At 41.0% G+C, this 12,182-nt stretch overlaps 10 non-coding genes across 10 annotated transcripts; 3 read left to right on the top strand and 7 right to left on the bottom strand.

Moving 5' to 3' along the window:
• Positions 1–304: 304 nt before the first annotated feature.
• LOC143729854 (U5 spliceosomal RNA) lies at positions 305–416 on the bottom strand. The gene has a single exon (XR_013200111.1). It is a non-coding gene; the product is annotated as a U5 spliceosomal RNA (small nuclear RNA).
• Positions 417–1,414: 998 nt separating this feature from the next.
• Positions 1,415–1,530, bottom strand: LOC143730068 (U5 spliceosomal RNA). The gene has a single exon (XR_013200299.1). It is a non-coding gene; the product is annotated as a U5 spliceosomal RNA (small nuclear RNA).
• Positions 1,531–2,002: 472 nt separating this feature from the next.
• Positions 2,003–2,074, top strand: trnav-gac (transfer RNA valine (anticodon GAC)). Its single transcript has one exon. It is a non-coding gene; the product is annotated as a tRNA-Val (tRNA).
• A 2,675-nt stretch (positions 2,075–4,749) lies between these two features.
• On the bottom strand, positions 4,750–4,865 carry LOC143730067 (U5 spliceosomal RNA). Its single transcript, XR_013200298.1, has one exon. It is a non-coding gene; the product is annotated as a U5 spliceosomal RNA (small nuclear RNA).
• Positions 4,866–6,311: 1,446 nt separating this feature from the next.
• On the top strand, positions 6,312–6,383 carry trnad-guc (transfer RNA aspartic acid (anticodon GUC)). Its single transcript has one exon. It is a non-coding gene; the product is annotated as a tRNA-Asp (tRNA).
• A 456-nt stretch (positions 6,384–6,839) lies between these two features.
• LOC143730069 (U5 spliceosomal RNA) lies at positions 6,840–6,955 on the bottom strand. The gene has a single exon (XR_013200300.1). It is a non-coding gene; the product is annotated as a U5 spliceosomal RNA (small nuclear RNA).
• A 999-nt stretch (positions 6,956–7,954) lies between these two features.
• Positions 7,955–8,070, bottom strand: LOC143730065 (U5 spliceosomal RNA). The gene has a single exon (XR_013200297.1). It is a non-coding gene; the product is annotated as a U5 spliceosomal RNA (small nuclear RNA).
• Positions 8,071–10,041: 1,971 nt separating this feature from the next.
• Positions 10,042–10,155, bottom strand: LOC143729840 (U5 spliceosomal RNA). Its single transcript, XR_013200100.1, has one exon. It is a non-coding gene; the product is annotated as a U5 spliceosomal RNA (small nuclear RNA).
• A 1,003-nt stretch (positions 10,156–11,158) lies between these two features.
• Positions 11,159–11,274, bottom strand: LOC143730064 (U5 spliceosomal RNA). The gene has a single exon (XR_013200296.1). It is a non-coding gene; the product is annotated as a U5 spliceosomal RNA (small nuclear RNA).
• Positions 11,275–11,746: 472 nt separating this feature from the next.
• Positions 11,747–11,818, top strand: trnav-gac (transfer RNA valine (anticodon GAC)). The gene has a single exon. It is a non-coding gene; the product is annotated as a tRNA-Val (tRNA).
• The last annotated feature ends 364 nt before the right edge of the window (positions 11,819–12,182 follow it).

The raw sequence follows: 12,182 nt of genomic DNA, 5'->3' as shown, positions 1-12,182 counted from the left end.
TTAAACATTTTACTTTCAAGAAAGCATTTGCAATAGGTTTGTAAAATGTGTTTTTTGAATGTTTGGCCTGAATCTTTTTTTTGTGGCATTTTCACTGTTCTGACCAGCGTGTTGCGTTCCGAACGCTTGGAAACAGTGAATAATGTTGCAAAACAATCGGTTCAAAGCTTTGTTTCTCCCATCACTACCCTTTTGTGCTTGGTAAAACTTACATTCACACTGCTGACACAAGAATCGAAGTTGTGAACTGGGATAGTGTGGATGGTTTGACGACTACCCAGTTCCAGTCTTGTTCAAAACAGTCAATTCTTTTAGCAGAGCATCCAAAAATATCAGAAACTCGCAAATGTTCCCCTCCGCGGAAATCTTTAGTAAAAGGTGAAATATTTATGCTTGAATGAAGAGAAACTCGAGCTGTACCCATGATACGTTGGGACAATGTGGTCACAAGCACATGCAACCATGCTCAGCAATGGTAATGTCTGGTGCAGGCTCCTCCCATCCAGCTTATTTTCTTTAAAAAAAAAACAATAATACAGCCATATCCATTAGAGGAAGGAGCAAATGTAAAAAGAATCTGCCCCATCACCAAATGTCCGCAAACCCTGTCCAAGAGGATGTCACTGAATCCGATAGTATGTCGAAGACCAGTGGTAGTATTCGCATGAGATTTTTATGAACTTCCTGGATGCTAAATGAACAAACCCTTCATCTCCTTGGATTGCGGGTGGATACCTCCATAGGACAGGGTGAGCTCCTTGGCCAAAATAAAAGGCTTAAATAATAATAACTCCATTAATGGAAAGCATATACAGTATTAAGTGACGTCTCAACGGTTGAGCATAGACAACAGTAACATACCACCCAGAGAAGGCACTGTGATGATCAGTCCTCGTTAGTATAGTGGACAGTATCTCCGCCTGTCACCCGGTAGAGCGGGGTTCAATTCCCCGACGGGGAGTCTTCTCCTTTATCATGACCAAACACCTTGCATAAGCTCAGGCTTTACCGTGGAAGGCGCTGTTAAAGTCAACCTGCCGTTCAAGACTCATTTGATTATGTTTAGCTAATTGCATTTGAAAGATTTTACTTTCAAGAAAGCGTTTGCAATAGGTTTGTAAAATGTGTTTTTTGAATGTTTGGCCTGAGTCTTTTTTTTGTGTGGCATTTTCACTGTTCTGACCAGCGTGTTCCGTTCCGAACGCTTGGAAACAGTGAATAATTTTGCGAAGCAATCAGTTCAAAGCTTTGTTTCTCCCATCACTACCCTTTTGTGCTTGGTAAAACTTACATTAACACCGCTGTCTTGGATATAACAGCCAATTATTTTAGCCACGCTCGATCTGTGGCCCAGCCTATTGTGGTACTTTGTTACAAGCTGCCAAACGTCCTCTGTTCTTGAACAAACACATGTAGCTCTGCTGTGAGCAGAGCATCCAAAAATATCAGAAACTCTCAAATGTTCCCCTCCACGGAAATCTTTAGTAAAAGGCGAAAGATTTATGCGTGAATGAAGAGAAACTCGAGCTGTACCCATGAGACGTTGGGACAATGTGGTCGCAAGCACATGCAACCATGCTCAGCAAGGGTAATGTCTGGTGCAGGCTCCTCCCATCCAGCTTATTTTCTTTAAAAAAAAAACAATAATACAGCCATATCGATTAGAGGAAGGAGCAAATGTAAAAAGAATCTGCCCCATCACCAAATGTCCGCAAACCCTGTCCAAGAGGATGTCACTGAATCCGATAGTATGTCGAAGACCAGTGGTAGTATTCGCATGAGATTTTTATGAACTTCCTGGATGCTAAATGAACAAACCCTTCATCTCCTTGGATTGCGGGTGGATACCTCCATAGGACAGGGTGAGCTCCTTGGCCAAAATAAAAGGCTTAAATAATTATAACTCCATTAATGGAAAGCATATCCAGTATTAAGTGACGTCTCAACGGTTGAGCATAGACAACAGTACCGTGCCGCCCAGAGAAGCCACTGTGATGACCAGTCCTTGTTAGTATAGTGGACAGTATCTCCGCCTGACACGCGGAAGACCGGGGTTCAATTCCCCGACGGGGAGTCTTCTCCTTTATCATGACCAAACACCTTGCATAAGCTCAGGCTTTACCGTGGAAGGCGCTGTTAAAGTCAACCTGCCGTTCAAGACTCACTTGATTATGTTTAGCTAATTGCATTTGAAAGATTTTACTTTCAAGAAAGCGTTTGCAATAGGTTTGTAAAAGGTGTTTTTTGAATGTTTGGCCTGAGTCTTTTTTTTTTGTGGCATTTTCACTGTTCTGACCAGCGTGTTCCGTTCCGAATGCTTGGAAACAGTGAACAATTTTGCGAAGCAATCAGTTCAAAGCAAGGTTATAATCCTTAACGAAAACGAACGAAAAAACGAAAACTAGGTGGGAAAAAACATTGTCGTTAACTAAAATAAAAATAAAAACGAGGCATTACAAAAAAACGATAACTAACTAAAACTGTAATGTGTGTTTGGCAAAACTAACTAAAATAAAATAAAATAATAGAGTAAATGTCCTTAGTTTTCGTCTTTGTAAATGTCTTTCATTTTTAACGCTATTTAAAACACGCAGTGTATTCGTTCAGCTGCATTTCCTTTCGCTGCTCTCCCTCCGTCTCTCTGTCACATGCACGCGCACACACACACACACACACACACACACACACACAGCCCCTCCCCTCCGTGCACACCGCGTCTCCATGAAAACGAGGGTTCGACGTTGAAAGCAAGTTCGCGAAAGGTTGGTATCTCGTGAACACCTTTACACAATCACACATTAAAAAGTGGTGCAAAAATATTTTTAATTCTGAATACATTATTGTCTGTGTGTTAATGTCGACCCGAGAAGCGATTGCGCCTTCTTTAGAAAGTTAACTAGTCGCAAATTTGAGGTAAAATGCACTTGGGTTGTCGATATCAAATATATAAGCTGTGATTCAAATATTAAATAATGTTATGTCATTATTCAATACAGATGAGTAGCCGGTCCGACATTAATTTTATGGCCCGCGTCATGCAAAAGATGAATGCACTTTTTATTTTATTTTTAGTTCAAAGGTTGTGCGAATGTTAGACAGTGTGCCTTATATGTAGCCTATATGTTTAATACCGCGGAGTCGGACGCTTTGGGTAATCCGTGGTTCAATTAATAAAAAATAACACTTATCATCGTCATTGCGATGTGTGTGGAATGTTTAATGTAGCTTTATATAGCTACTTGATATCTCCGAAATGTAACCATTAACTTGATAAGCGCAACAAATAGCGAAACAAGCGGTAAAGCTGTCAGTTTGTGTGTGCACGCAGAGCTCGTGCATTCAGAGCTGCGCACTTTCAATTGCGTAATTTAAATATCACACTTTAATTATTTATAGCTCATAACTTATAAAAAATAAAATAAAACAAGGTGTTATTACTATATGACAAATGATAGACAGCTATACAGCGCGCAAGGACTGAATTGAGCTCTCTTTCGCGTCTGAATGGACAAATACACAGCATTATGTATAAATGTCCGTTTTGGAGAGTATTCATGCAAACACAGTCAGTTATGTCTTTACAGAACATACAGTTGTGAGAATATCGGATGTGCATCAGTGCAATTGGATCTGCACTCGGTCTTAAAGTGACAGTGCGTAATAAACCTAATGCCGTCTGTGCACTTAATATCAATCAAACAACAAAATAAAAAGAGAAAAGAATTCACTGCTCTTTAATGAGAAATAGCCTGTATTTGCTCAATGATTTTCTCCATGTATTTTGAGTTTTTTAATACTCTTGAGTATTATTTTTGTTTTAATACATTTATAATCTACTTTTTTGTTCCAGATTTTTTTAATTTTTATTTTCATATTCAGTATTACTTTAAATCGGACAAAGACTAGCAATACTTACCTTGCAAGGAGGTTTTTAATACTCTGTTTGGGTATGAACTCTTTTTTTGTGCTTAATTTTAATAATTAATATTGCTAGAAAACTGTTAATCCACTTTTTTGTTCCAGATTTTGTTTCACGTTCAGTATTAGCCTACTTTAAATAGGACAAACACTAGCAAGACTTACCTAGCAAGATAGGCAATACACAATATTTCGTACTTATTTAGAAATGCAGTTTATGTCGTCTTTAGTCTATTTGCTATTTAGTTTTTTTTCCTGGCACACGTCACTTACACATTTTGCACTTTACTGCGGAGTCTTGTGCAGACTGTTTACATATTTGTGCCCATATGTACATTTTATGTACTGGTTTTATTGTTGAATAGATATTTCTAAAATTGTATGATGTTTTCGTTGAGTTATTATTACACAATTCTTTTTCTGACCTTTTTGAATCTTGCCCCTGACAAATAACCCAAAATCCAAAAAAAGACTAAAACTAACATTAAAACTAAAAAAACTAAACTAAAACTAAGCATTTTCAAAAAATAAAAACTAAACTAAACTAGCAAACCCACTTTAAAAACTAATTAAAACTAAACTGAATTTGAAAACCAAAATTCAAAACGAAATAAAAATAAAAACTAATGAAAAATGCAAAACTATAATAACCTTGGTTCAAAGCTTTGTTTCTCCCATCACTACCCTTTTGTGCTTGGTAAAACTTACATTCACACCGCTGTCTTGGACAAAACAGCCAATTCTTTTAGCCACGCTCGATCTGTGGCCCGGCCTATTGTGGTACTTTGTTACAAGCTGCCAAACGTCCTCTGTTCTTGAACAAACACATGTAGCTCTGCTGTGAGCAGAGCATCCAAAAATATCAGAAACTCTCAAATGTTCCCCTCCACGGAAATCTTTAGTAAAAGGCGAAAGATTTATGCGTGAATGAAGAGAAACTCGAGCTGTACCCATGAGACGTTGGGACAATGTGGTCGCAAGCACATGCAACCATGCTCAGCAAGGGTAATGTCTGGTGCAGGCTCCTCCCATCCAGCTTATTTTCTTTAAAAAAACAAACAATAATACAGCCATATCCATTAGAGGAAGGAGCAAATGTAAAAAGAATCTGCCCCATCACCAAATGTCCGCAAACCCTATCCAAGAGGATGTCACTGAATCCGATAATATGTCGAAGACCAGTGGTAGTATTCGCATGAGATTTTTATGAACTTCCTGGATGCTAAATGAACAAACCCTTCATCTCCTTGGATTGCGGGTGGATACCTCCATAGGACAGGGTGAGCTCCTTGGCCAAAATAAAAGGCTTAAATAATAATAACTCCATTAATGGAAAGCATATCCAGTATTAAGTGACGTCTCAACGGTTGAGCATAGACAACAGTACCGTACCGCCCAGAGAAGCAATTGGGATGACCAGTCCTCGTTAGTATAGTGGACAGTATCTCCGCCTGTCACGCGGAAGACCGGGGTTCGATTAGTCTTCTTCTTTATCACGACCAAACACCTTGCATAAGCTCAGGCTTTACCGTGGAAGGCGCTGTTAAAGTCAACCTGCCGTTCAAGACTCACTTGATTATGTTTAGCTAATTGCATTTGAAAGATTTTACTTTCAAGAAAGCGTTTGCAATAGGTTTGTAAAAGGTGTTTTTTGAATGTTTTGCCTGCGTCTTTTTTTTTTGTGGCATTTTCACTGTTCTGACCAGCGTGTTCCGTTCCGAACGCTTGGAAACAGTGAATAATTTTGCGAAGCAATCGGTTCAAAGCTTTGTTTCTCCCATCACTACCCTTTTGTGCTTGGTAAAACTTACATTCACACTGCTGCCTTGGACAAAACAGCCAACTCTTTTAGCCACGCTCTTTAGTAAATCTTTAATAAAAGGCGAAAGATTTATGCGTGAATGAAGAGAAACTCGAGCTGTACCCATGAGACGTTGGGACAATGTGGTCGCAAGCACATGCAACCATGCTCAGCAAGGGTAATGTGTGGTGCAGGCTCCTCCCATCCAGCTTATTTTCTTTAAAAAAAAAACAGTAATACAGCCATATCCATTAGAGGAAGGAGCAAATGTAAATAGAATCTGCCCCATCACCAAATGTCCGCAAACCCTGTCCGAGAGGATGTCACTTAATCCGATAGTATGTCGAAGACCAGTGGTAGTATTCGCATGAGATTTTTATGAACTTCCTGGATGCTAAATGAACAAACCCTTCATCTCCTTGGATTGCGGGGGGATACCTCCTTAGGACAGGGTGAGCTCCTTGGCCAAAATAAAAGGCTTAAATAATAACAACTCCATTAATGGAAAGCATATCCAGTATTAAGTGATGTCTCAACGGTTGAGCATAGACAGCAGTGCGGTACCGCCCAGAGAACCTACTGTGATGGCCAGTCCTCGTTAGTATAGTGGACAGTATCTCCGCCTGTCACGCGGAAGACCGGGGTTCGATTCCCCGACGGGGAGTCTTCTTCTTTATCACGACCAAACACCTTGCATAAGCTCAGGCTTTACCGTGGAAGGCGCTGTTAAAGTCAACCTGCCTTTCAAGACTCACTTGATTATGTTTAGCTAATTGCATTTTAAAAATTTTACTTTCAAGAAAGCATTTGCAATAGGTTTGTAAAATGTGTTTTTTGAATGTTTGGCCTGAGTCTTTTTTTTTTTGTGTGGCATTTTCACTGTTCTGACCAGCGTGTTGCGTTCCGAACGCTTGGAAACAGTGAATAATGTTGCGAAACAATCGGTTCAAAGCTTTGTTTCTCCCATCACTACCCTTTTGTGCTTGGTAAAACTTACATTCACACCGCTGTCTTGGACAAAACAGCCAATTCTTTTAGCCACGCTCGATCTGTGGCCCAGCCTATTGTGGTACTTTGTTACAAGCTGCCAAAAGTCCTGTGTTCTTGAACAAACACATGTAGCTCTCCTGTGAGAAGAGCATCCAAAAATATCAGAAACTCTCAATTGTTCCCCTCCACGGAAATCTTTAGTAAAAGGCGAAAGATTTATGCGTGAATGAAGAGAAACTCGAGCTGTACCCATGAGACGTTGGGACAATGTGGTCGCAAGCACATGCAACCATGCTCAGCAAGGGTAATGTCTGGTGCAGGCTCCTCCCATCCAGCTTATTTTCTTTAAAAAAAAAAACAATAATACAGCCATATCCATTAGAGGAAGGAGCAAATGTAAAAAGAATCTGCCCCATCACCGAATGTCTGCAAACCCTGTCCAAGAGGATGTCACTGAATCCGATAGTATGTCGAAGACCAGTGGTAGTATTCGCATGAGATTTTTATGAACTTCCTGGATGCTAAATGAACAAACCCTTCATCTCCTTGGATTGCGGGTGGATACCTCCATAGGACAGGGTGAGCTCCTTGGCCAAAATAAAAGGCTTAAATAATTATAACTCCATTAATGGAAAGCATATCCAGTATTAAGTTACGTCTCAACGGTTGAGCATAGACAACAGTAACGTACCACCCAGAGAAGGCACTGTGATGATCATTCCTCGTTAGTATAGTGGACAGTATCTCCGCCTGTCACCCGGTAGAGCGGGGTTCAATTCCCCGACGGGGAGTCTTCTCCTTTATCATGACCAATCACCTTGCATAAGCTCAGGCTTTACCGTGGAAGGCGCTGTTAAAGTCAACCTGCCGTTCAAGACTCATTTGATTATATTTAGCTAATTGCATTTGAAAGATTTTACTTTCAAGAAAGCGTTTGCAATAGGTTTGTAAAATGTGTTTTTTGAATGTTTGGCCTGAGTCTTTTTTTTTTTGTGGCATTTTCACTGTTCAGACCAGCGTGTTCCGTTCCGAACGCTTGGAAACAGTGAATAATTTTGCGAAGCAATCAGTTCAAAGCTTTGTTTCTCCCATCACTACCCTTTTGTGCTTGGTAAAACTTACATTAACACCGCTGTCTTGGATATAACAGCCAATTATTTTAGCCACGCTCGATCTGTGGCCCAGCCTATTGTGGTACTTTGTTACAAGCTGCCAAACGTCCTCTGTTCTTGAACAAACACATGTAGCTCTGCTGTGAGCAGAGCATCCAAAAATATCAGAAACTCTCAAATGTTCCCCTCCACGGAAATCTTTAGTAAAAGGCGAAAGATTTATGCGTGAATGAAGAGAAACTCGAGCTGTACCCATGAGACGTTGGGACAATGTGGTCGCAAGCACATGCAACCATGCTCAGCAAGGGTAATGTCTGGTGCAGGCTCCTCCCATCCAGCTTATTTTCTTTTAAAAAAAAACAATAATACAGCCATATCGATTAGAGGAAGGAGCAAATGTAAAAAGAATCTGCCCCATCACCAAATGTCCGCAAACCCTGTCCAAGAGGATGTCACTGAATCCGATAGTATGTCGAAGACCAGTGGTAGTATTCGCATGAGATTTTTATGAACTTCCTGGATGCTAAATGAACAAACCCTTCATCTCCTTGGATTGCGGGTGGATACCTCCATAGGACAGGGTGAGCTCCTTGGCCAAAATAAAAGGCTTAAATAATAATAACTCCATTAATGGAAAGCATATCCAGTATTAAGTGACGTCTCACCGGTTGAGCATAGACAACAGTACCGTACCGCCCAGAGAAGCAATTGGGATGACCAGTCCTCGTTAGTATAGTGGACAGTATCTCCGCCTGTCACACGGAAGACCGGGGTTCGATTAGTCTTCTTCTTTATCACGACCAAACACCTTGCATAAGCTCAGGCTTTACCGTGGAAGGCGCTGTTAAAGTCAACCTGCCGTTCAAGACTCACTTGATTATGTTTAGCTAATTGCATTTGAAAGATTTTACTTTCAAGAAAGCGTTTGCAATAGGTTTGTAAAAGGTGTTTTTTGAATGTTTTGCCTGCGTCTTTTTTTTTTGTGGCATTTTCACTGTTCTGACCAGCGTGTTCCGTTCCGAACGCTTGGAAACAGTAAATAATTTTGCGAAGCAATCGGTTCAAAGCTTTGTTTCTCCCATCACTACCCTTTTGTGCTTGGTAAAACTTACATTCACACTGCTGCCTTGGACAAAACAGCCAACTCTTTTAGCCACGCTCTTTAGTAAATCTTTAATAAAAGGCGAAAGATTTATGCGTGAATGAAGAGAAACTCGAGCTGTACCCATGAGACGTTGGGACAATGTGGTCGCAAGCACATGCAACCATGCTCAGCAAGGGTAATGTGTGGTGCAGGCTCCTCCCATCCAGCTTATTTTCTTTAAAAAAAAACAGTAATACAGCCATATCCATTAGAGGAAGGAGCAAATGTAAATAGAATCTGCCCCATCACCAAATGTCCGCAAACCCTGTCCGAGAGGATGTCACTTAATCCGATAGTATGTCGAAGACCAGTGGTAGTATTCGCATGAGATTTTTATGAACTTCCTGGATGCTAAATGAACAAACCCTTCATCTCCTTGGATTGCGGGGGGATACCTCCATAGGACAGGGTGAGCTCCTTGGCCAAAATAAAAGGCTTAAATAATAACAACTCCATTAATGGAAAGCATATCCAGTATTAAGTGACGTCTCAACGGTTGAGCATAGACAGCAGTGCGGTACCGCCCAGAGAAGCTACTGTGATGGCCAGTCCACGTTAGTATAGTGGACAGTATCTCCGCCTGTCACGCGGAAGACCGGGGTTCGATTCCCCGACGGGGAGTCTTCTTCTTTATCACGACCAAACACCTTGCATAAGCTCAGGCTTTACCGTGGAAGGCGCTGTTAAAGTCAACCTGCCTTTCAAGACTCACTTGATTATGTTTAGCTAATTGCAGTTTAAAAATTTTACTTTCAAGAAAGCATTTGCAATAGGTTTGTAAAATGTGTTTTTTGAATGTTTGACCTGAGTCTTTTTTTTTTTTGTGGCATTTTCACTGTTCTGACCAGCGTGTTGCGTTCCGAACGCTTGGAAACAGTGAATAATGTTGCGATACAATCGGTTCAAAGCTTTGTTTCTCCCATCACTACCCTTTTGTGCTTGTTAAAACTTACATTCACACCGCTGTCTTGGACAAAACAGCCAATTCTTTTAGCCACGCTCGATCTGTGGCCCAGCCTATTGTGGTACTTTGTTACAAGCTGCCAAACGTCCTGTGTTCTTGAACAAACACATGTAGCTCTCCTGTGAGAAGAGCATCCAAAAATATCAGAAACTCTCAAATTTTCCCTCCACGGAAATCTTTAGTGAAAGGCGAAAGATTTATGCGTGAATGAAGAGAAACTCGAGCTGTACCCATGAGACGTTGGGACAATGTGGTCGCAAGCACATGCAACCATGCTCAGCAAGGGTAATGTCTGGTGCAGGCTCCTCCCATCCAGCTTATTTTCTTTAAAAAAAAAAAAACACAATAATACAGCCATATCCATTAGAGGAAGGAGCAAATGTAAAAAGAATCTGCCCCATCACCAAATGTCTGCAAACCCTGTCCAAGAGGATGTCACTGAATCCGATAGTATGTCGAAGACCAGTGGTAGTATTCGCATGAGATTTTTATGAACTTCCTGGATGCTAAATGAACAAACCCTTCATCTCCTTGGATTGCGGGTGGATATCTCCATAGGACAGGGTGAGCTCCTTGGCCAAAATAAAAGGCTTAAATAATTATAACTCCATTAATGGAAAGCATATCCAGTATTAAGTTACGTCTCAACGGTTGAGCATAGACAACAGTAACGTACCACCCAGAGAAGGCACTGTGATGATCAGTCCTCGTTAGTATAGTGGACAGTATCTCCGCCTGTCACCCGGTAGAGCGGGGTTCAATTCCCCGACGGGGAGTCTTCTCCTTTATCATGACCAAACACCTTGCATAAGCTCAGGCTTTACCGTGGAAGGCGCTGTTAAAGTCAACCTGCCGTTCAAGACTCATTTGATTATGTTTAGCTAATTGCATTTGAAAGATTTTACTTTCAAGAAAGCGTTTGCAATAGGTTTGTAAAATGTGTTTTTTGAATGTTTGGCCTGAGTCTTTTTTTTGTGTGGCATTTTCACTGTTCTGACCAGCGTGTTCCGTTCCGAACGCTTGGAAACAGTGAATAATTTTGCGAAGCAATCAGTTCAAAGCTTTGTTTCTCCCATCACTACCCTTTTGTGCTTGGTAAAACTTACATTAACACCGCTGTCTTGGATATAACAGCCAATTATTTTAGCCACGCTCGATCTGTGGCCCAGCCTATTGTGGTACTTTGTTACAAGCTGCCAAACGTCCTCTGTTCTTGAACAAACACATGTAGCTCTGCTGTGAGCAGAGCATCCAAAAATATCAGAAACTCTCAAATGTTCCCCTCCACGGAAATCTTTAGTAAAAGGCGAAAGATTTATGCGTGAATGAAGAGAAACTCGAGCTGTACCCATGAGACGTTGGGACAATGTGGTCGCAAGCACATGCAACCATGCTCAGCAAGGGTAATGTCTGGTGCAGGCTCCTCCCATCCAGCTTATTTTCTTTAAAAAAAAAACAATAATACAGCCATATCGATTAGAGGAAGGAGCAAATGTAAAAAGAATCTGCCCCATCACCAAATGTCCGCAAACCCTGTCCAAGAGGATGTCACTGAATCCGATAGTATGTCGAAGACCAGTGGTAGTATTCGCATGAGATTTTTATGAACTTCCTGGATGCTAAATGAACAAACCCTTCATCTCCTTGGATTGCGGGTGGATACCTCCATAGGACAGGGTGAGCTCCTTGGCCAAAATAAAAGGCTTAAATAATTATAACTCCATTAATGGAAAGCATATCCAGTATTAAGTGACGTCTCAACGGTTGAGCATAGACAACAGTACCGTGCCGCCCAGAGAAGCCACTGTGATGACCAGTCCTTGTTAGTATAGTGGACAGTATCTCCGCCTGACACGCGGAAGACCGGGGTTCAATTCCCCGACGGGGAGTCTTCTCCTTTATCATGACCAAACACCTTGCATAAGCTCAGGCTTTACCGTGGAAGGCGCTGTTAAAGTCAACCTGCCGTTCAAGACTCACTTGATTTTGTTTAGCTAATTGCATTTGAAAGATTTTACTTTCAAGAAAGCGTTTGCAATAGGTTTGTAAAAGGTGTTTTTCTGAATGTTTGGCCTGAGTCTTTTTTTTTTGTGGCATTTTCACTGTTCTGACCAGCGTGTTCCGTTCCGAATGCTTGGAAACAGTGAACAATTTTGCGAAGCAATCAGTTCAAAGCAAGGTTATAATCCTTAACGAAAACGAACGAAAAAACGAAAACTAGGTGGGAAAAAACATTGTCGTTAACTAAAATAA

This window comes from Siphateles boraxobius, unplaced genomic scaffold (assembly GCF_051911475.1).
Source record: "Siphateles boraxobius isolate OS27281-9 unplaced genomic scaffold, OSU_SipBor_1 8, whole genome shotgun sequence".
Taxonomy (NCBI): Eukaryota; Metazoa; Chordata; class Actinopteri; order Cypriniformes; family Leuciscidae; genus Siphateles; species Siphateles boraxobius.
Note: the sequence above shows the minus strand (reverse complement) of the source record. Positions and strands in the feature narration are given on the sequence as shown.